At 42.7% G+C, this 22,022-nt stretch overlaps 1 protein-coding gene and 1 long non-coding RNA gene across 6 annotated transcripts in view; one reads left to right on the top strand and one right to left on the bottom strand.

Annotated features, from left to right (window-relative positions):
• Window positions 1-4,148, bottom strand: part of LOC129699791 (serine/threonine-protein kinase VRK1-like) — an 87,973-nt gene extending 83,825 nt beyond the window's left edge. For 3 of the 4 annotated variants that reach the window (XM_055639878.1, XM_055639881.1, XM_055639880.1), the window contains exon 1: window positions 3,938-4,147. The gene's annotated coding sequence lies outside the window, so the exon portion shown is untranslated. Of the gene's footprint in view, window positions 1-3,937 lie in introns of all 4 variants that reach the window. The other variant, XM_055639879.1, reaches the window with a different exon arrangement.
• LOC129699794 (uncharacterized) overlaps window positions 3,671-22,022 on the top strand; it is a 42,325-nt gene continuing 23,973 nt past the window's right edge. For both annotated transcript variants that reach the window (XR_008723936.1, XR_008723937.1), the window contains exons 1-2: window positions 3,671-3,780; window positions 8,262-8,433. This is a non-coding gene — a long non-coding RNA (uncharacterized LOC129699794). The remainder of the gene's footprint in view (window positions 3,781-8,261; window positions 8,434-22,022) is intronic.

Genomic DNA, 22,022 nt, shown 5'->3' with positions numbered 1-22,022 from the left:
TCATTCACTAGTTAGTTGGTCATCCAAGAGAAAAAAATCTGAATGCCGAAAGTACCTCAAATACTTAACAGCTCAGGCAGCATCCATGGCAGGAGCAGTTGTTTCTCACTGTGGTTTTGTGACCTGATGAGTAATCTGCCTGAAGATAGACATGAAATGCTGGAGTAACTCAGCGGGACAGGCAGCATCTCTGGAGAGAAGGAATGGGTGATGTTTCAGGTGGAGACCCTTCTTCAGACAATGTTTTTTGTTGGGGTGGCACCGTGGCAAGTTGCTGCCCTACAGTGTCAGGGACCAGTGTTCAATCCTGACTACGGGTGCTGTCTGTGAAGAGTTTGTACGTTCTCTCTGTTTCGGTTTTCCACCCACATCCCAAAGAAATACAGGTTGCAGGTTAAGTGGCTTGATTTAATATGCCAGTTCGGTATTCCGATAAACGCAAGGAATCATGGGATTTGTCGAAGGTCATTCGGGGGGAAAAAAGCGAAAGCAGTGATGTATACACTGTGTATAAACAGGGGATGAAAGGCAAGGTTGAATTAATAGGCCTTATTTGTTAGGATCAAATTTAATTAGTCTTGTCCGACCCTTGACAGCCAAAGGACCCTCAACATGTATCCAATTTGAAGCACATTTTGTCTTGTGTGCAACAGGCTTTAACAAAGTCAAAGGAAGCTAAGAGCAGCGGGAACAATGAGGAGTTGTGGAGCAGGTGACTACCACGTGTAAAGAAGACAGGGCTTTGGCACAACACTGCGCCCGAGAGTTCAGGCGACTTCCCCTCCACTCTCAGTCTCTCTCTCTCTCTCTCTCCTCCTGTACAGAAAGAGATGTAGATGAAGCTCTTGTGAAAAGACTACAAAACGTAGAAATGGTTGGCAGCAACTTTTGAATACGAAAGAGCCTGGGAATGGAGGGGCTGTGGGAAGAGCAGCAAATGTTTCCACTGCTCTGGGGGATCCGACATGGTCGTCCACAATAATGATAAAGATAAGAGTTTTTTAAAAAATCCAAATGTAACCAGGTGCCGGTGTTAAACTGAGTTATTTTGCCAGTCTAATTCAAGAAAACATGATTCAAACCACTGCTGTTAAAATCAATTCTTTATTCTGACAGCGCTGGATAATTCTTTAAATCTTCCAACACAGAGCTGGAAGCTCCAGGACAGGTCTAAAGAGCTACTGACGTTGGTACAAACTTAACACATTATATAGGTATTGGACAATTATGGTACAGAAGGTGTGGCAAACTATTAACCAATCATTACGGTTGACCATACATTACCTTATTTGCATTAACCATTCAACTAAGTCTTTTCCAGTGATTGACAACACGTGTAGTCACATGATTTTCCCCTTTCTGGCCTCTTTACAACCCTTGCTCCTTCTGTGATTTTCCTTACCCTCTTCTCTCAAAATCATTTTATTTCAATGAAGTAAAACCATGGAAATATAAAATTAATTCTCAGAGACCACCTCTCAGAATATAAAATACACATCATACAGTAATCACACAATATACACACACAAAACATATATTTTCACTTTTGGAAAATAAAGTTATTTCTAAAACTTCAGATTTAAACAGTCTAATACTTACAATCCCAATTAAAACACAATACACTTCACAAATAATGTCCATACAACTACACAGTTAAAATACAGTTACTTATGGATTACAAAGATGAGTTTTGCCCCATTCTTACAAGGTGGTAAAGACACAAGCTATTTCTAATCACACACAGGCCATACTTGTCACGCTTGATAAATTATAATTGCTTCTTACCAAGCTTGGGTCTAGTTTCATTCTGAATTACAACCTCCCCCTTCTATCTCTGGACGAAAGGAATGTAAGGCCTCCTAACTAATAGCATTCCACACAGCAAATGGAAGATTATCAAAACAGTTACTTTCTCAGTTTTCTATAAACATAAGAAATCACCCTTACACAAAGGTCACACAACCATCACCTATGCCTTATCTCTTATCTCAACATAAATACATTTAAACAGCACAAATCAGATCACAGACTATTATCTAGCCTTGCTGCCCAAGACCCAATATAGACAACCATAAATCCTCCCTATGACACACCAGAGCTCAAAGATGTCACAAAGAAAGGACAAATGGTGCCCATGTCCTGAGAAGAGACCCCATTAGAAACTATACTCTAAACACCAAACTAAACCAAATACTACTTCTGACAGCGTTATTGCTGCTTCAAAGCAAACAAAGCTATGCCTACTCAGATCAACATTTCCATGTTATGATAAGCCATCTGTTCTCCTGTGTGTGTGTTCTTTGCACTTTATTTCTTTGTGGGCCATGTATTTCTGAAAACCCTTCTCTTGCAACTTAACATAAGTTCCTCACACAAAGGTTATTATCTGAGCAATTCTATTATATATTTCCTCACCGGTTCAAGTTGTGCATTGATCACGCAAGGGACTGGGGAGATAGGTGAATGAGGGCGAGCAGAGTGGGACATGTCAGGACTCGAGGAACGGGAGTGCCAGGTAGTGAGAGAGCGTGTTATAACAATGAGAGAGAGGGGGCAGATGTGAGTGGGAGACAGGGGGAGAGACTGGATCGGCGGAGAGACGGTGAGACGGTGAGAGGTGGGGGAGAGAGAAGGGGGTGAAAGATGTGCGTGGGGAGACAAGAGAGAGATTTCAGTTAGACAAGACATAGAGTCAGGTCATCACAGATATGAAGGCGCAAGTGACTGCAGGTCTCGATGGTGGAATCCTGAGCAAAACACAAAGTGCTGGAGAAACTCAGCGGGTCAGGCAGCATCTGTGGAGGGAACGGATAACATTCGGGTTGGTGCCAGTCTTCAGATGGAATCATGCTCAGTCTGAAGAAGGGCATCGACCCAATGCACCACCTTTCCATTCGCCCAACAGATGCTGCCTGACCCACTGAGTCCCTCCAGCACAGATGTGTTTAGTTTAACATTCCACGGGGAGTTCCGGGGTTTGCACGTTGGTTGCAGAGGCAGGGCAATGCCCCCCAGTCCCTCCCTCCAGTCCTGGGCGGGGGGAGGGATTGTCCTAGCTCCGTGGAGTTCTTGCGGAGACGGGGCGTCGGGGACCTGCAGTGAACCCGCGATAGCGAGTTCCTCTCTCCCCACCGCCTGACAGGCATCGCTCTTTTATAAACATGAACCCGGGTTCGATCCCAGCTACGGATGAAACGCAGGTCTATATACACGCAGCACCTCATCTGCCGAGAATATTTATCTCGAGTGACCTATGACCTGGGCATGCTCAGTTGAAATACCGAACTCGCTTATTGTAAATTGTCCCCAAGTCGTGTTAGTGAGCAGGGATTACTGATTGACACGGACTAATGCCCCTGTTTCCGTGCCGGATCTCTAAACTAAAACTAAACATTCCGTTTCAATACAGAACAGGAGATTTTAATTTGTTTTAAAACGCACCTTTCACATTGCATGCAAACTGCAATCTGTTTAAAGACCAGGAAAAAAAAGTTGTTAGTCTAGAGAGAAGTTAAAAGTCTAAAGAGGAGATAAACGTCAAAAGATAAGCGCAGTAAGCAGCAACTGTGCGGCAGCGGGCCTGAAGCCGAAGAGAGCGCAGCCCGCACCGCAGCTCAGCTGCTGCCCCGGGAACCTGCTCGGCCCGGGACCGCGGCGGCCACGGGCAGCTAAACAAGGCTGTAAAATGAGGTGACCACGCACGGAGAACAAAGTTCACATCTTTCAACTCGCAAAAGTCGCCGCGTGAAGACCAAGGTGCCGCTTCGGGCAGGAAGAAGGGTAAATGGCAGGGAAACAATGTAACCATCTTAGCACATCCTATTGATTTTAGACACAGAATTGCCTTTAACGTATCCTTCAAATTTCCACCCCAGCAACAGGATAGTGCAGAATTATTGAAAAGAAAAACAGTCCATAGCTCGATCCGAAAATTCACCCATTTCCTTCTCTCCAGAGATGTTGACTGTCCCGCTGGGTTACTCCAGCATTTTGTGTCTTAAACCAGCATCTGCAGTTCCTTTCTACACACGAATCCTTTGTTCGTTTAAACTTTCACCCTCTCCGCCAGTCTCCACCAGGATCTTTGGTCTCCACAATCTTCCTGCAGCGAAGTCGTGGTTTCAGCTGACGCATTTCCTGGGAACCTCAATCGCTGGTAAATGCGTGGACGATGGCTGGAATTCACATCAACCATGTGATCACTTCAGGCTGTTTTTATAGCAAGTTGTTTTAGTTTTGAGAAAATGAAAGTAAAACTAAATGAGAAGTCCCTGGGAAGTGTTGTTGGTAGAGGGACCAAGAGAGATGCAGGTAACATGTGGAGGAAGGAACTGCAGATGCCGGTTTAAACCTAAACCAAAGATAGACACAAAATGCTGGAGTAACTCAGCGGGACAGGCAGCACCTCTGGAGAGAAGGAATGACTGTCGTTTCGGGTCGAGACCCTTCTTCAGACTGAGAGTCAGTGGAAAGGGAAAAGAGTGATGTAGAGAGATATAGAACAAATGAGTGAAAGATATGCAAAAAAGTAACGATGATAAAGGAAACAGGCCATTGTTAGCTGTGGCCTAGGTGAGAAATGCAGGTACATCATTTGATGAAGATGGTGACACAGGTGTACGGGGTGGTGAAGAAGCTGCTTGGCTTTGGTCAAGGGTATTGAATTTGGGAGTTGGGACGTCATGCTAGAGTAGTACGCCGTCTACTAGACCAGTGGTTCCCAACCTTTTTTAGCTCATGGCCTCCTTGGGCTCTTTAATTTGTCTGTGCCCCCCCCTGACATTATTAGTGGAAGAAAGTGGCCCTCTTCATTGAACCTGTGGCCCCCTAAATCCTCAGATTTTTCTGTGGCCCCCCTGAAATTTGCCATGGCCCCAGGTTGGGAATCACTGGACTAGACCACAGTTGGAGTACTGTGTTCAGTTCTAATTGTCCTCGCTGTAAGAATTATGTAATTAAACTGAAAAATGATGTAAAACGATTTGCATTCCTTACTTCCATGTTGCAATGTACAGGAGCAGAATGTGGGAAATATGCTGATGGTCCTCAATGAAACCGAAGCCTATACAATAAAACTATGATAATCTGGCAGCCTTCGGACTTTGGTGGTGCAGGGCCAGCAGATTTTCAGACTTACTGGTCCTAAGAGGTCCTTCTGCAGTTGTACCTGGTGAGACCACATCTGGCATATGGTGTGCAGTTTTGGTCTCCTAATTTGAGGACGGACATCCTTGATATTGAGGGAGTGCAGCGTAGGTTCACGAGGTTAATCCCTGGAATGGCAGGGCTGTCATATTTGGAAAGACTGGGCTTGTATTGACTGGCATTTAGATGGATGAGTGGGGATTTTATAGAAACATATAAACTTATTAAAGGACTGGACAAGCTAGAAGCAGGAAAAATGTTCCCAATGTTGGTGGAGTCCAGAACCAGGGGCCATAGTCTAAGAATAAAGGGGAGGCCATTTAAAACTGAGATGAGAAAAAACGTTTTCACCCAGAGTGTTGTGAATCTGTACACTGTGGACGACTCGATTGTAATTATGTATAGTCTTTACGCTGACTGGATAGCACACAACAAAAAAGCTTTTCACTCCACCTCAGTACACGTGACATTAAACTAAACGAAGCTAAATTGGAATGCTTTGTAGGAAGGAGCTACAGATGTGGGCTTGATGCTAAAGATAGACCCAAAAAGCTGGAGTAACTCAGCGGGTCAGAGAGCTTCTCTTTATGAAGGGAAATTGCATGACAAATTTTCTGGAATTCTTTGAAGAAGTAAATAGCAGGACAGACAAAGAAGAATCAGTAGAAGTTGTTTACCTAGATTTTTCAGAAAGCCTTCGATAAGGTGCCACACGTGAAGGCAGAAGACAAAGAGTGGCAATAAAGGCGGCTTTTTCTGGTTGGCTGTCAGTGACTAACAGAGTTCCGCAGGGCTCGGTGCTGGGGCCGCAGCTCTTCACGTTGTATATTAATGATTCGGACGAGGGGGTTGAAGGCTTTGTGGCCAAGTTTGCGGATGATATGAAAATAGGTGGATGGGCAGGTAGTGTAGAGAAAGCAGAGACTCTGCAGAAGCACTATGATAGGTTGGGAGAGTGGGCAGAGAAGTGGCAGATGGATTATAGTGTAGGAAAGTGTAGAGTCATGCATTTTGGTAGTAGTAATAGAGTGGATGTGGAGAGGTTGTTTCCACTAGTGGGAGAGTCTAGGACTAGAGGTCATAGCCTCAGAATTAAAGGACATCTTTTAAGAATGAGATGAGGAATTTCTTTAGTAAGAGGGTGGTGATTCTGTGGGATTCTTTGCCACAGAAGGCTCTGGAGACCATCAGTGGATATATTTAAGGCAGAGATAGATAGATTCTTGATTATTATGGGCATCAGCGGGTTTTGGGAGAAGGCAGGATAATGGAATTAGGAGGGGGAGATAGATCAGGCACGATTGAATGGCAGAGTAGACTTGATGGGCCGATTGGCCTAATTCTGCTCCTATCACATGATCTTATGATCTAAAAGGGTGACGTTTCGGGTCAAGACCCTTCTTCAGACTGAGAGTCAGGGGAAAATGAAACGATAGATGTAGACTGTGATGTAGAGAGATATAGAACAAATGAATGAAAGATATGCAAAAATGTAACAATGATAAGGGAAATAGGCCATTATTAGCTGTGCTCGATGAAAACGAGTACAATGAGACTCAACAAGACCATTGTCCAGGTCATGTACACATATGTACAGTGTATATGGATCTGAAAATGAATACTTTTTTTGTTGAATTCCTTTGTTATTGAGCCAGAGGGAACTTGCATTGCCATGGTAGCTGTACACAATGCATTGCTATAAGTACAGCTGTCCATTTGAAAGTGGATTGATTGGCAAATGATTAGCAGGATTTCAGAAGACACTGCCCCATAACTAAGCAGAAGCTTCTAAAATACCTTAGAATCAAAAATTTATAAAATGAAGTAAAGTCCAAACACCTCACACCGGCATATTAAATACGTATAAATGTTATTTTTCCTTCACTTAGGGCAACAGCAAATACATTGCAGCAAATAACGTGGCTGATAACAAGAGCAGATATGCAACAACGTCAGGAAACATCAAAGTAGTTTTACAATCATCTTTCAACTAATTTTAGTGGACTGATTCATTTGTTTCTATCCACTGTTTCAAAGAATTGTTGGATGGGATACAACATTGTTAACTCATTTTAACTGAATTGATAATTTTTGTTAAAATGGCATACTCAGTAACTTGAAGTAGGAACCTTCTTAACTGATGTACTAAAAATAGTGGTCAAAAGAGTCTCTAGCTTTGACGTGTAAGGTTTTGTAGAAAACCTCCAGAGAAACAGTTTAATTATTTTCCCTGCTGAAGTACAGTAAGAAGGGCACACGGTGAATTTAATTGTATGTTATATCATATAGAAAAAGGGATGCATCTCCAAGGAACTGAAATTATAAGTGCACTCACTATTTTACAGCTTTATAATGTCACCTAGATGATCCCAGATTGTTTGAGTTGAGAGAAATTAAGGTTATGAAGGACTTTTTAAGCTCTTAAGAGTATTTTATTGAAATGAGATGCCAAGCAAGGCACAAATGGGGGTATTATGCAGACTGCCGACTCTTACGTTTTTTTTTATTAATGATTATTGGGGAAATTATGATCCTGTATGTCAGGGCACATCATTGTTACTGAATTTCTCAACATTCTATGCCAGATTGTGCAGCATTTTGTGTAGAGTCCATCTTATGCCCTCTGCCACTTCTTGAAAGCTTGTGGGGTTAAGAATTAACATTTTAATATGCTCACACCAACATAAAGCATACTTTAATAATTCAGTGGAAAGTTTCAGTTGCAAAGGTCACCGTAGCTTTCTCCCATCTCCCAGTGCAATCTCCTTGATCAACATCTTCCAATGGCCCACTTTTTGTGTTCTTGATCCTTTCCCTATCCAATTATTGATTATTTACTTTTTCCTCCAGGCTCCATTGATAGATGATAATTTTTAATCGTTCCCTTGGCAAAGAGACCGAACCTCATTCTTTTCAAACTATTGTCATAAACCCACTCAGAACATCTGCTCTATCGTGTTCAATCACGTAACATTCCAGCATCTGCAGATTTTTCTGTCTTCCTTTGTCAGTGTGGTTCACTGCACTATTCTCTTCCATCATATTTCAAGTGCCTTCAGGATTAAAAACAGTTCATTGTGTGATCTGAATCATTACCTTGAACTCTATTTCCACAGATATTGCCTGACCAGCTCAGTGTTCCCCGAACTATTTGTTTTGGATTCCACTGTTGTCGAATCCTTGGAATCTCTGCTTTCACCCTTATCCAGAGTGGATTAAGCAGATAACTTCCAAGGCAAGAGACTCTGATGGTGTTGTCAAGAACAAGAATGTGGTTACAAGTAGGGGGTAAGTGCACCCAATTTTTCTCTCAATTGTTTACCTCCTGTACAATAATGGGAAAACCATTACACAAATTGTTAGAGGCAAGCAAGTTTTTTTTGCATGGCAATTAATTGATCCTATTGCATTGGTAAAAGTAACCTTGTGATAGGATTACTATACAAGGCTGTATGCTCGTTGGGAGGGCAGAACTTCACGACAATGTGGGCATTTAGTTTTGATCCGGATGGTAGTTGTAGACACACCGCAGAGAAATGCAACAAATAAGCACAAAGCATTCTGTATTATTTGGACTGCAGAGTCAGCGAAAGATTAATGCTGAAATTTTATTATTTAACTTAAGATTAGCACAAGAGAAAGGTAGGTATTTTAAGATACAATTACACAAACACAAAAATGCACCTGCAAACATTATTCTCCTAGAAGATACTGCCTTCAACAAACAATTGTATTTCAAGTGGAGACTTCAATTTTCCAACTCCATGACTCTCAATTGGATCCAGAGACAACAGACTATAGACGCTGGAATTCTCCATCATTGCTAGATGAATAATATTGCTGAAGCATTGGGGGCAAAATGCTCTTCAAATTGAGTGAATGCAGACTTACTTTATCTAGTGAAATAATTTTGGATTCAGTATGTATTTTTTTTAAATATCACAATCAATGAACTCTTTAAGGAATGTGTTAAAGAAGGAACTGCAGATGCTGGAAGATCGAAGGTACACAAAAATGCTGGAGAAACTCAGCGGGTGCAGCAGCATCTATGGAGCGAAAGAAATAGGTGACGTTTCGGGCCGAAACCCTTCTTCAGACTGATGTCTTTAAGGAAGCCTGGTTAATTTCAATCAAATAACTGAAAGATCGATCTTTGTTTAATGTGTGAAGCTGGTGACTAGTGGACACATTGGCAGATTTCTTATATTTCTCCCTACCATAGGCTTTATTGCTGATCAGGCAACACAGAGCAAAGGAATTTATTTTAACTATAGAATAGCAATTTATTTTTAATTGTTCAGTGGGTATTCCTTTTATTAGGATCAAGGCATTGTAGTAGTTGAAATCCCCCTGCTTAGTCTTTGTCAAAGCATCTGACACCCATTTTCCAAGGTTGTGGCATCATTTTCTCTACCTGGTCTTGAGAATGGGAGCATTTAATTGTAACGATTAGCCAAGCACCTGAAGATATCATCGAGAGTGACCCACCCAAACGCAAGCCCATATGTTTTGAAGCAGATAATGAGCCAGTTAATGTGCTATGTCCAGACATAATGGAGACTGGATATGGATGGTGAGAAGCAGTAATTTACAGGGTTTTTGCGTGATAATATTTCCCATTGTAGATATACAGCTCTTTTACTTCAACATGGATAACGAGGTCAAAATACTAAAAATCTTAATGTTTCAGAACCGAAGAAGTGCCATTTAAAATGTTAACGTTCAAGGAATAGAAACTTAAGAGCTTTATCATGTATGAAAAAGAACAAAATTATCTAAAAATGTCGGAATGGTTGAAACCTGGAAATTATAGGCTATTCTTTTTTGACAGAGAGTTTACTGCTCAGGACAATGACAGCTATAGAAGAGGAACATTCCAGAGACTGAATTTTTAAAATTAATTACATATGATGAAATAAAAAAATGATTTCCACTCACTCCTGGCAAAAAAAAAGTAAAATTGCTTTCCACAGTTATGAATGCATTCCCATGGTCCAGTCTGAATGTCAACCAATTTAATTCAGAGAGTTTTTAATATGCCTGTTAGCAGGCATTGCCACAATGCTTCTCTCACCATTTGGCAAACACATAGAAATTTGTGAATACTTTCAATGCAAGTCACTGGATGTTTTCAAGAGAGAGTTAGATTTAGCTCCTAGGGCGAAAGTAATCAAGGGATATGGGAAAAAAGCAGGAACAGGGTACTGATTTTAGATGATCAGCCATGATCATATTGCATAATATAATAATAATAATAATAACTTTATTTATAAAGCACTTTAAACAACTGCAGTTGCCACAAAGTGCTGTACATGAGAACTCATGGACAAGAAGTTATTACAAACCATTAAAAACCGTAAAAAAGGACTATAAAACAGTAAAAATTAAAAGACATTAAAAGCACTAAAAACAGGAGCAATGTCTCAGCCAGTGTCGAAAGCCAGAGAATAAAAATGAGTTTTTAGGGTGGATGACGGTGCTGGCTCGAATGGCCTACTCTTGCACATCTTTTTGTATGTTTCTATGTTTCTAAGTAAGGGGTTGCACAGTAGCGCAACAATAAAGTTGCTGCCTTACAGCGCCAAAGACCCGGGTTCAATCCTGACTACAGGTGCTGTCTTTACGGAGTTTGTACGTTCTCTCCGTGACCTGTGTGGGTTTTCTCTGGGATCCCCAATTTCCTCCCACACTACAGACATTTGTAGATTAATGGCTTGGTATAATTGTAAATCGTCTCTAGTGTGTGTAGGATAGCATTAGTGTGTGGGGATGGCTGGGGATGGCAACACAGACCGAAGGACCTGTTTCTGCGCCGTTTCAGGAGTTTGATGTTTAAATGCACAACAAACTTTGTTTACTCGTGATGTTACCTCCACAAAACGTGCAGTGGAGGTTTATATCAAGACTTTCTGTGGGAGATTATTTAGTTCTCCTGGCCAATGTTGAATACTGCTTGGCTGGTAAAAACCTCACAATGGAAAATAACCTTAAAGTTGACAAGGGATGGTGATTGTAACTCGCACAAGTTGTTTCCAAAGCATATAGGATGCCAACTGTGTTTTGCAGGCTCCTTTATTTAGCTTCTGCATGTTCTCAGCACTAACAGCACTGTCTGTTGGCTAACCACCACTAATGGCCATAATAAATTCTTGTCCATCATCACATAAGCTTCCTCCGCACCTCTTAGAGAAACGGCTGAATTGTAGCCATAGTTGCTGGTATTCTGCAATCATTCTGAACGTGGAGACGTTTGAGTTAAGCAAAGTATGATTGGTTTCTAGTATTTTTGCAGTATTGCCCTGAAGGCTATGGTGCAGGAAGTGCAAACAAGGTAGTGGTTATGCATCCAGAATGGACGAGGTGGCCCCACAGACATGATGGGTGGAGACATCTGCCGAGATCAATGTTATGACACATGGACCTCAATGCAATGCAGTTCAAAGACATGCCATGAATGGTCAATGTCGTTTAATGCCATTCATAGCAAAAGGATTTGAGTATAGGAGCAGGGAGGTTCTACTGCAGTTGTACAGGGTCTTGGTGAGACCACACCTGGAGTATTGCGTACAGTTTTGGTCTCCTAATCTGAGGAAAGACATTTTGCCATAGAGGGAGTACAGAGAAGGTTCACCAGACTGATTCCTGGGATGTCAGGACTTTCATATGAAGAAAGACTGGATAGACTCGGTTTGTACTCGCTAGAATTTAGAAGATTGAGGGGGGATCTTATAGAAACTTACAAAATTCTTAAGGGGTTGGACAGGCTTGATGCAGGAAGATTGTTCCCGATGTTGGGGAAGTCCAGAACAAGGGGTCATAGTTTAAGGATAAGGGGGAAATCTTTTAGGACCGAGATGAGGAAAACTTTTTTCACACAGTGGTGAATCTCTGGAATTCTCTGCCACAGAAGGTAGTTGAGGCCAGTTCATTGGCTATATTTAAGAGGGAGTTAGATGTGGCCCTTGTGGCTAAAGGGATCAGGGGGAATGGAGAGAAGGCAGGAACAGGATACTGAGTTGGATGATCAGCCATGATCATATTGAATGGCGGTGCAGGCTCGAAGGGCCAAATGGCCTACTCCTGCACCTAATTTCTATGTTTCTATGTCACATGGCGCATCTACTAATCTCAGTCGTTGCTCAACGCAGTATTAGCCATGTCACTCAATTACCCAACTACCTCTGTCAATCAGGAATATTCAGCTGATCCTAATGCTGGATGGTTGATCACTTTATAAATGGTGACAAGGCCCAAATTCTAATGATTGGTGATTTTTGTATGCTGGAGAAACTTAAGGCGGTGTGACCCATGGTGAACTCCTCCTTTGTTAATGATCTGAGAATGGTATCACCCAGCGTTGATCTGCCAAACTCCGTGGGTGCTTCTAAATTACTTTTTTGGACAAGCATTGGCAGCCAACCAGTTTCAGTGAAGTTATTGTGGTGATCGAGTTGCTCTAGATGACATCATACATTATCAACTTGCCCAACGATTAAGGCTGAAGGCTTGCTGGGTGAACCGTCCTCTGGGAACTCTGCACTAAGACATGCGTGCCTGTGTAATCAGCAATTACTAACTGAGAGCTGAGATTATACCATATACATCATTAATCCTCGCACTAGGCCACTGAGGACGATAGGATCTTTCTGCAGTATGGACAGGTACTTGAGCATGTCCATACTTGACTTTAAAGTCACATTGTGTCTTTTATATGTCAGAGAGTCAAGACCCATATTATGACAGATAGCTATTGACTGATCATTCAGTCGCCATTCTTTGGTTTCTAGTGGATCAAATGCGGGAGACATGGTGGACTGCTGTAGAACAAGGATTTAGATGTTGTTGCCAGGGCAAGTGACTAATGCCTTCTCTCACTAATTAGCTGGACGTTGAGAGAGTGGGATTCTTTTTGGTCAGCGCACAACTCTGAGTTGTTGTGCGGCTCCTGCATCACCAATTATCCAGCAAGCATTGGATTATCCTTTTAAATAGCACTGCTGGTGTCCTTTCCTGCTGCTGAATGCATAATCAGCTGTGTGTGTTTAAGGGAGGGCATTAGCTGGAGCACTGAGCTCCAATTTGGCAGCACTGTTGTCAAATTAGCATTGCCCACTGATTGATTTTGAAGTGTGCATACTCTGCATGCTCCTGCTGGGCTTTAACTGTGCATGTGTTGATGGCCTGAACAATATGACTTCTGCCACAAATGAGCTTGCATGCTTGGGGACCTTATTGGGACCCATGCATCATCTGTGGTGAATAAACAACAGGCACAAACTGTGCAGTTGGATTTTACAGCCAGAGAAGTTGAGGAGCAGTTGTTTCACTGATTTGTCCCGATTACAGTTGCTGAACAAGGGTTTCTCCTTGCAGCAAAGAATGGAGTAATGATCTCGGAGTGCAAGAGAACAGTGTGTGGAATGCATGGCGACTTCCCGAGGAGCAGGGCGGAAGGTGGCTGCTATCCATGCACCTGAGCTACATGTTGCAGCAGGAACTGGAGAACATCACTATGGCGTGTGTTCTTCTTCAAGCAGCAGAGAACTTCATCATGGCTCCAAACAGTTAGGCCTCTGTCTCTTCTTAAACAGCACCACATGGATAGATGAATGAAGTTGCAGCGTTAAGCGTATGGCAGATGCAGAATTATGGTATGGGGAACTGATAAATAGTTTGGGATTTTCAGTGGAAATAATGATAATTATGGATGGAAATGGCCAATTAATATTGGTAAATGTTAGTTGTTGAATAGTAGTTGAAGACTACTCGTAGAGCAATGACAAAGAAAACTTAGTAGCTTCAAATATCTCGTATTGTCTTGGGAATAATTCACAGTAGCAACAGTAGCGTGTAACAGTAGCGTGCAACCTCTACCCACATGACTGGAAATATTCCTATTGCCCAAAAGATAGAAGTTCCTTGCCTCCTGTTGCCCTCCTCTGCCAGAACTTCCAAAGGAATGTTGAAACCCTGGAGCTCTTGCTGCTGCTGCTGCTGCTGCTGCTGCTGCCTCAGAGTGTGACACTTTTCACAAACCTCAGTATTACATGCCTGTCGCCACCATACTTAATGCAGTTTAAATCAAGCAAGAAATGTAGTACATTTAGATGGATAACATGCCCCTCTCACCCCCTAAATGAGGTGTACCAACAATTACTTTATAATAATGAATTAAGCCGTTACAAAAATTTCACCTATGAGACTGGGCACACTCCATAAATAATGTTCCATCTAAACCTGTAAACTAATCAAAGTTTTTTTCCCTAGTTTGTAGCATTTAATTGAAAACATAATTAATTTTGCTGTTTTTATTTATCATACAAATAATCTGGTAAATGTTAGATATTAGCTCTGGAACTTAATTTTGCCCATATTGTTAATACAACTTAAATTATTCTTTAAATGCTTATATGTACATTAAAAATTCACTTCCCCTACTATAATTGCACAGAGAAAGTTAATAAAACATTTTAAAATCATTTGTTCTTGACGTTCTCGAAAATGCAGCGTAGTTTGCTTGTTAATTAGGTTCCATTGCTTGTAAATAAACTGCACGGATATTTAAGCAGAAATAGAAGCTCATTTCCTTTGAGGCAAATCTATGTTGTGTAACTGAGTGTATATAAAAATCTCAATTTTACTAATATTAGAAATTAAGGAATCCATATCAAAGTCTTATGAAAATTGTGTTTCAGAATTTTTTAATATTCGGTAGCATTTTGCAATATCAGAATGATAGCAAAATGGTGGACATGATAAAAGGCAAGAGTCTCAATGTCATAAACTGCAATCTTTGTGATGCAGGATAAACAGATTGTATCCAGTTCAGGCGTATAAATTGAATTGTGAACAGAGTAAACTTCATCAGTAATATTAACCAACACAGGCTTCGCTCAACTGACTCATCCCCTGCTGTGAAATCATTACTTTCATTGTTCATTTTTCTGTCCTCTTTAAGTATTATGATCTTTTATTAGCTTTCTCCTTTTTCTTTGATTTATATCAACCTGCCTTGATGGGATTTTATTTCCCATTTTTGTTTAGAATTTCTGCCTCCTTTCCCCTGTAACCCCATCCAAATCAGATGAGGTAGCTGTAGAAACACATGGGTAAAACATTGATTGGAACATTGGTAGCCTATTCCACCCATTTAGGATATTGAGAGCAATTTTGGGCACCATAATCTGAGGAAGGATGTGCTGGCTCTGGAGAGGGTCCCGAGGAGGTTTACAAGAATGATCCCAGCAATGAGTGGGTTAACATATGATGATTTGTTTGACAGCATTGGGCCTGTACTCGCTGGAGTTTAGAAGAATGATGGGGGGACCTCATTGAAACGTACAAAATAGTGAAAGGCTTGGATAGAGTGGATGTGGAGAGGATGTTTCCACTAGAGGGAGAGGCTAGGACCAGAGGTCATAGACTCAGAATTAAAGGACGAGTCTTTAGGAAGTAGAGGAGGAATTTCTTTAGTCAGAGGTTGGTGAATCTGTGGAATTCATTGACACAGAAGGCTGTGGAGAGCAAGTCAATGGCTATTGTTAAGGTAGAGATAGATAGATTCTTGATTAGTATGGGTGTCAGAGGTAATGGGGAGAATGGGGTTGGGAGGGAGAGATATTATCAGCCATGATTGAATGGCGGAGTAGACTTGATGGGCGGAATGGCCTAATCGTAATATCATTTATGACCCCTTGAGTTCAACCATGTGGTTAGAACAGACCTTACAATATTTCATCTCCTAGATTACTACCCTCTGTTTATAAGGGAAGACTCCTTCACATTTTTCCACATTAACATAATTGTAAATATATTTACTTGAATTTGATACCCCTTGGAAGCATATTTTCTTTGAAGCTCCAACTAACTGCTTTATATCCTTTTATTATTTTTTATATTTCACCCATTCACTAGGAGGTGCTTGTTTTCCATTTTCAGAACTCTATATCCTTCTTAAAGCGTGTGTTCAGAACTGCTCACAGTAGTCATTAGCTGAAGTTGTTGAATTCAACATCCAGAGGCTGCACTGGATGTTGAGTTCAAAGATGAAATGCTGTTCCTTGAGTTTACACTGGGCTTCTTATCTTCAGCACAGTGGCACAGTTCAATCCTGGTCTCGGCTGCTGTCTGTGTGTAGTTTGCAGTCTTCCCCTTGTCACCATACGCATTTCCTCCAGTTTTCTCCCACATTCCAAAGAAATATGCGTTCTTGGGATAATTGGCCACTGTAAGTTTCCCCAAACCTTCTAACTGATGGTAGAATCTAGGTGGGGGATGTTGATGAGAATGTGGGGAGTGAAAAAATGCGATCAATGTGGGATTAGTGTAAATGGGTGGTTAATAGTCAGTGTAGACTCAGTGGGCTAAAGGTGTTGGTTTTGTGCTGAATTACTTGATGACACTCTACGTAGTTGACCAAGGATAGAGAGTGAGAGTGTGATGGAGCATTAAAGTGACTGATCACTAAATGTTTAGGACTCTCACCGCGACTTAGACTACACTGCTTCCCACCCTGTCTGTCAAGATTTCATCACTTCCTCCTAATTTCCCCATCTCCGCCATAAGGTCATAAGTGATAGGAGCAGAATTCGACCATTCGGCCCATCAAGTCTACTCTGCCATCAATCATAGCCGTCTATCTCTCCCTGCTAACATTTTCCTGCTTTCTCCCCATAACCCCAAACATGTGCTTTTAAGTTAAAACCTTCCATGGCTTCTAAAACCTCTTCCCGCACCATCTCCAGGAACTTAAACAGTCCCTCCAGCTGAGGCAGAGGTTCACATACACCTCTTCCAAACTCAACAGCTCCAAATGTGGCCTCCTCTGCATTGGCGAGACCAAGCATGGACTAGGTGACCGATTTGGAGAGCGCCTGAATTCCATCTGCAATAGCCATTCCAAGCTCCCTGTTGCATGCCGTTTCAACTACACTTCCTATTCCCACACAGACCTCTCTATCTACAGCCATCTCCACCACCCGGGTAAGGCTTAACGCAAACCAGAGGAGCAAGACCTCATACTCTGGCTGGGTAGGCTTCAACCCAATGACATCACAATGAATTTATTTCTCTCTCCCTCTTTCTCTCTCTCTCCCCCCCTCTCTCCCTCTCTCTCTCTCTCTCTCCCCCCCCCCCCCCCCCCCAATCTCATTATGGTTCCATCTTTCCTTTGTAGCCAGGGATGGAAAACCCGAGGGGGGGGGGGGGGGGCAGGGGGGACATGTCTCTCCTCCCCCCCCTCGTGTTTTGAGAGGGGGGGACACGCCCCCCCCTCCCCAAGTTTTTGTAATCCGGATTTTAAAACCCGGTGAAATCTCCGCTTTTCGCGAGACAGTGGGGGTGGGACTGCTGATCGAGGGCGCCGATTGGACGAGAGAGACGTTGGTCTGCAGGCAATGGGCTGTTCAGGCAGGGCTGTAGGTTAACCCGGTGAGACAGGCAGAGTTGAGCTGCATTTAGCGCTGGATTGATCCTCCGAAGCCTTGCGTGTGTTTGTGTGAGTGTGCGCATGTGCGCGCGGCCGCCAAAAAATGGTGTCCCCCCGTCCCCCGGTATTTTGATAGCGATTTCCGTGCCTGTTTATCGCTACTCTGACAGCTTTTTTTAGTTTAGTTTAGAGATACAACGTGGAAACAGGCCCACCGAGTCCGCGCACACTCCACGCACCAGTTCTATCCTACACACACGACGGACAATGTACAGTATACCAAGCCAATTATCTTATAAACCTGGAGTGTGGGAGGAAACCAGAGCACCTGGTGAAAACCCACGCGGTCACAGGGAGAACGTACAAACTATGTGCAGACAAGCACCCGTAGTCAGGATCGAGCCCGGGTCTCTGGCGCTGTCAGGCAGCAATTCTACCGCTGTGCCACCGTGTCACCCCTGGTAATGCCGCTTCCATTATCACTGACCTTATTTATCAGACTGCTGCACTGGAACCTTTGTGTTCCTGCTTCTCACCCTCCAGCAGCTGTCTTCACCTCCACCCTCCCCTCCCTTCGCTTGGTTCCATCTGCCATTCTGATCTTATTTTGTTTGCCTCCACCTGTCATCCCACCTGCCTTTGTCTCCCAACTCTGTTCCCTTCCTGGCTCCATTTGCTCATCAATCTTCAACACTCCTAGCTCCACTAATCACCCACTGGTGCCTCTGCCCACTCTCCTTTGTATACTGGCTACCTCCACTCTTAGTCCTGATGTAGGAGTTGAAGCTTAATGTTGACAATTCCTTTCCTGCCACAGATGCCGCTTGACCCACCAAATTGTTTGTTGGTCTTATAAAAGTAAGATGAAGAACATTTTTTTTTTAAGGTGAAAATGTCAAAGACTAGAGGGCATAGCTTTAAGGTAATTGGAAAACAGTTGAAACTAAATGTGCAGAGCACCTTGTTCATGCATGTAGAATGGAGGGTGCCTGGAACGTGCTGGCAGAGGGGTGGTGGAAGCAGTGGCTTTTAAGAGGCTTTAGAAATCTCCGCCAGGCCCCAGGTAGTCAAGATGGGAGGGAATACATCAAAGTCCCTCACCCTGAGCACAGGATCGCCCCAGGGTTGCGTCCTCAGCCCCCTATTGTACTCCCTGTACACACATGACTGTGTGGCTAGGTTCAGCTCCAATTCAATAATTAAGTTTGCTGATGACACTGTGGTGGTGGGCCTGATCTCAGACAATGATGAGAAGGCCTACCGGGAGGAGGTGGCTGATCTAGCACTCTGGTGCCAGGAGAACAGCCTCCTCTTGAACATCATAAAAACGAAGGAGCTGATCATGGACTTTAGGAGGGCACATCATCCGAGGACGTACACTCCATTGAGTATAAATGGGGATCCTGTGGATAGGGTGAACTGTTTTAAATATCTGGGAGTCCACATCTCTGAGGATATGACATGGTCATCACACGCCTCAGCACTGGTGAGTAAGGCAAGGCAGCGCCTTTACCACCTCAGGCAATTGAGGAAATTCAGAGTGTCTCAGAGGATCCTCCAGTGCTTCTACGCAGCGGCGGTGGAAAGCATCTTGTCCGGGAACATTACCATCTGGTTTGGGAATTGCTCTGCCAAGGACAAGAAGGCTCTGCAGAGAGTAGTGCGTTCGGCCGAACGCACTATGGGAACTTCACTCACCCCACTGCAGGAACTATACAACAGGAGGTGCAACTCCAGAGCAAACAAAATCATGAGAGACCTCTTCCACCCCTGCAACGGACTGTTCCAGCCGCTACGGTCAGGCAAACGCCTCCGTTGCCATGCAGTGAGAACGGAGAGGTTGAGAAGGAGTTTCTTCCCAGAGGCAATTCGGACTGTAAACGCCCATCTCACCAGGGACTAACTCTACAGAACGTTTTTTCCTTCTATTATTTATTATGTAAAAGAATATGTGTGTTATGATTGTGTTTTATAATTTGTTTGGTTGTTTTGTTGTTTATCTTTTGCACAAAAGTCCGCGAGCATTGCCACTTTCATTTCACTGCACATCTCGTATGTGTATGTGACAAATAAACTTGACTTGACTTGACTTGAATAGGCACATGGATATGCAGGGAATGAAGGAATATTGATCACTTGCAGGCAGAGGAGATTCACTTGGCATGGTGTTTGGGACAGCTTTGTGCGATGCAGGGCCAGTTCCTGTGCCTTGTTGTCTATGTTCTGTGCATGTAACTTAAATGAACTGAATAAAGGAGTTTGCTTTTATAAGATCACTTCCTAGTCCATAAATTCCTTGTTGTGTGGCTTCCACTGCAATGGCAATCCATCTGCACACAGCATGATCCCACAATCAGTAATGTTGAAACTAAGAGTTCACCCATACTGTTTCTTCACAAAACACAAAGTTTTGTATCCACTTTAAATGCAGTATACATCCTTTCATGTAAAAGGTGTTATATCTGACAAAAAGCTAACTGCTGGAGGAAATCAGCAGGTCAGGCAGCATCTGCAAAGGAAAATGGACATGATATTTTGGTCGAGACCCTTCCAGACCCTTCAGTCTCGAGAATGGCCCTGATCTGAAAAGTCTTCTGATGCTGCCTGACCCACTAAGTTCCTCTAGTAGTTTGTTTTTTGCTAAAGATTCCAGCATGTGGGGTCTCTGGTATGTCTCTGCCGATGTTGTACTCCCTTTGACTGGATTATATTTTCTCAATCCTTTCCAGGGAGTATGTTCACAGAGCATTCTGGCATGTGTGTAGGAAAGAACTGCAGATGCTTGTTTAAATCAAAGCTAGACACACAACTAGACTCCACAGTCAAAAAGGCACAACAGAGGATGTAGTTCCTGCAGCAGCTGAGGAAACACAATCTGCCACGGGCAATGATGGTCCAATTCTATATGGCCATCGTAGAGTCTGTCCTCACCTTCTCCATCATGGTCTGGTTTGGCTCAGCCACCAGGCACTACACCTGGAGGCTGCAGCGAATCGTCCGATCAGCTGAGAAGGTTATTGGCTGCAACCTTCCCTCCATTGACAAACTGTACACTGCAAGGGCCAGGAAGCGAGCGAGTAAGATAATCTGATCCCTCGCACCCTGGCCACAAACTCTTTGAATCACTTCCCTCTAGAAGGCGACTCCAGACTGTCAAAGCTGCCACATCCAGACATAAAAACTGCTTTTTTACACGAGTAGTAGCTCTACTCAATAACCAAAAATCTGTAGCCTCCTTTTGCTCTGGTATTTTATATAATTCACATGTTTAATTTATAATGTATTATTATTAATGTGTTATGTTTTATGTGTCATTCTTAATTGTCACTGTATGCCATATTGTCCCTTGCGAGCGGAGCACCAAGGCAAATTCCTTGTATGTGAACATACTTGACCAATAAACTTATTCATTCATTCGTTCAAAATGCTGGAGTAACTCGTTGGCACAGACAGCATTTCTGGAGAAAAGGAATGTGACGTTTTGGGTCGAGTCACTTCTTCTCGCGTCACTGGTCACACACATAGTCTGAAGAAGAGTCCAAACCTGAATTGTCACCCATCCCTTTTCTCCAGAGATGCAGTATGATCCACTGAGTTACTCCAGCATTTTGTGTCTATCTATCACAAATAATATATTTCGGTACTTATTCACTATATGGTTAGAATTGTTTTGATTATATTTCAACATAAAATTAACAGAAAGTATTAAAATAGTATTTGAATGGTCAGATTGAAAATTTTCAATTATACAAAAGCAATTGATTTCAGTATTATAACCATAATAATTTTCATAATACAGCAGGCACCAAATTATTTTTTGTATTGCAATCAACTATAAATATAATGTAGAAAATGTTATTACAAATGATATTAGATGAATTTAATGAGCGACAACAAGCAATTGTTCTGTCATTATTGAGACACTCGCTAACTGCTAATAAAGACTCACTTTTTGCCCATTTGGAGCAATCACCAGGCAGAATTCACTTTTCCCAGCCCTAAACGTACCCAAACACCCAAGGCGAAATAAACACAGGGAATCCTGAGCCAAGTATTATTGAGTCAGCTCCATAAATGAGCAACGGCAGGACGCCTGACTCCTACCAAGATAACGAGATGCTGCAAGGAGAACTGTACACCCGCATCTGAAACCGTCCACCTCGGGGTACAAATTGCTTCTTCCTTGAGTCATGTTGTGCTGACCACCCAATTAGGTCAACCAATCAACCGGAATAAGTTGCACTCACACACCGGAACGCTACACTCATCCTGTGCCACATAGACTACAGTGAGTGGCATATGAGCCATTTGTAAATAATCTCAGTTTAATTTGAGAGCACACAAACTATTATTAGCACCAGAGAGACTCAACCTGACTGAGAAAATGTCATTTCTCATTTGTCATGGTCTGTTCTCACCTCTCACTTACGCTCTGAAATACCATTGCTTG

The sequence above is a fragment of the Leucoraja erinacea genome, chromosome 8 (genome assembly GCF_028641065.1).
Source record: "Leucoraja erinacea ecotype New England chromosome 8, Leri_hhj_1, whole genome shotgun sequence".
NCBI classification, from domain to species: Eukaryota; Metazoa; Chordata; class Chondrichthyes; order Rajiformes; family Rajidae; genus Leucoraja; species Leucoraja erinaceus.
Note: the sequence above shows the minus strand (reverse complement) of the source record. Positions and strands in the feature narration are given on the sequence as shown.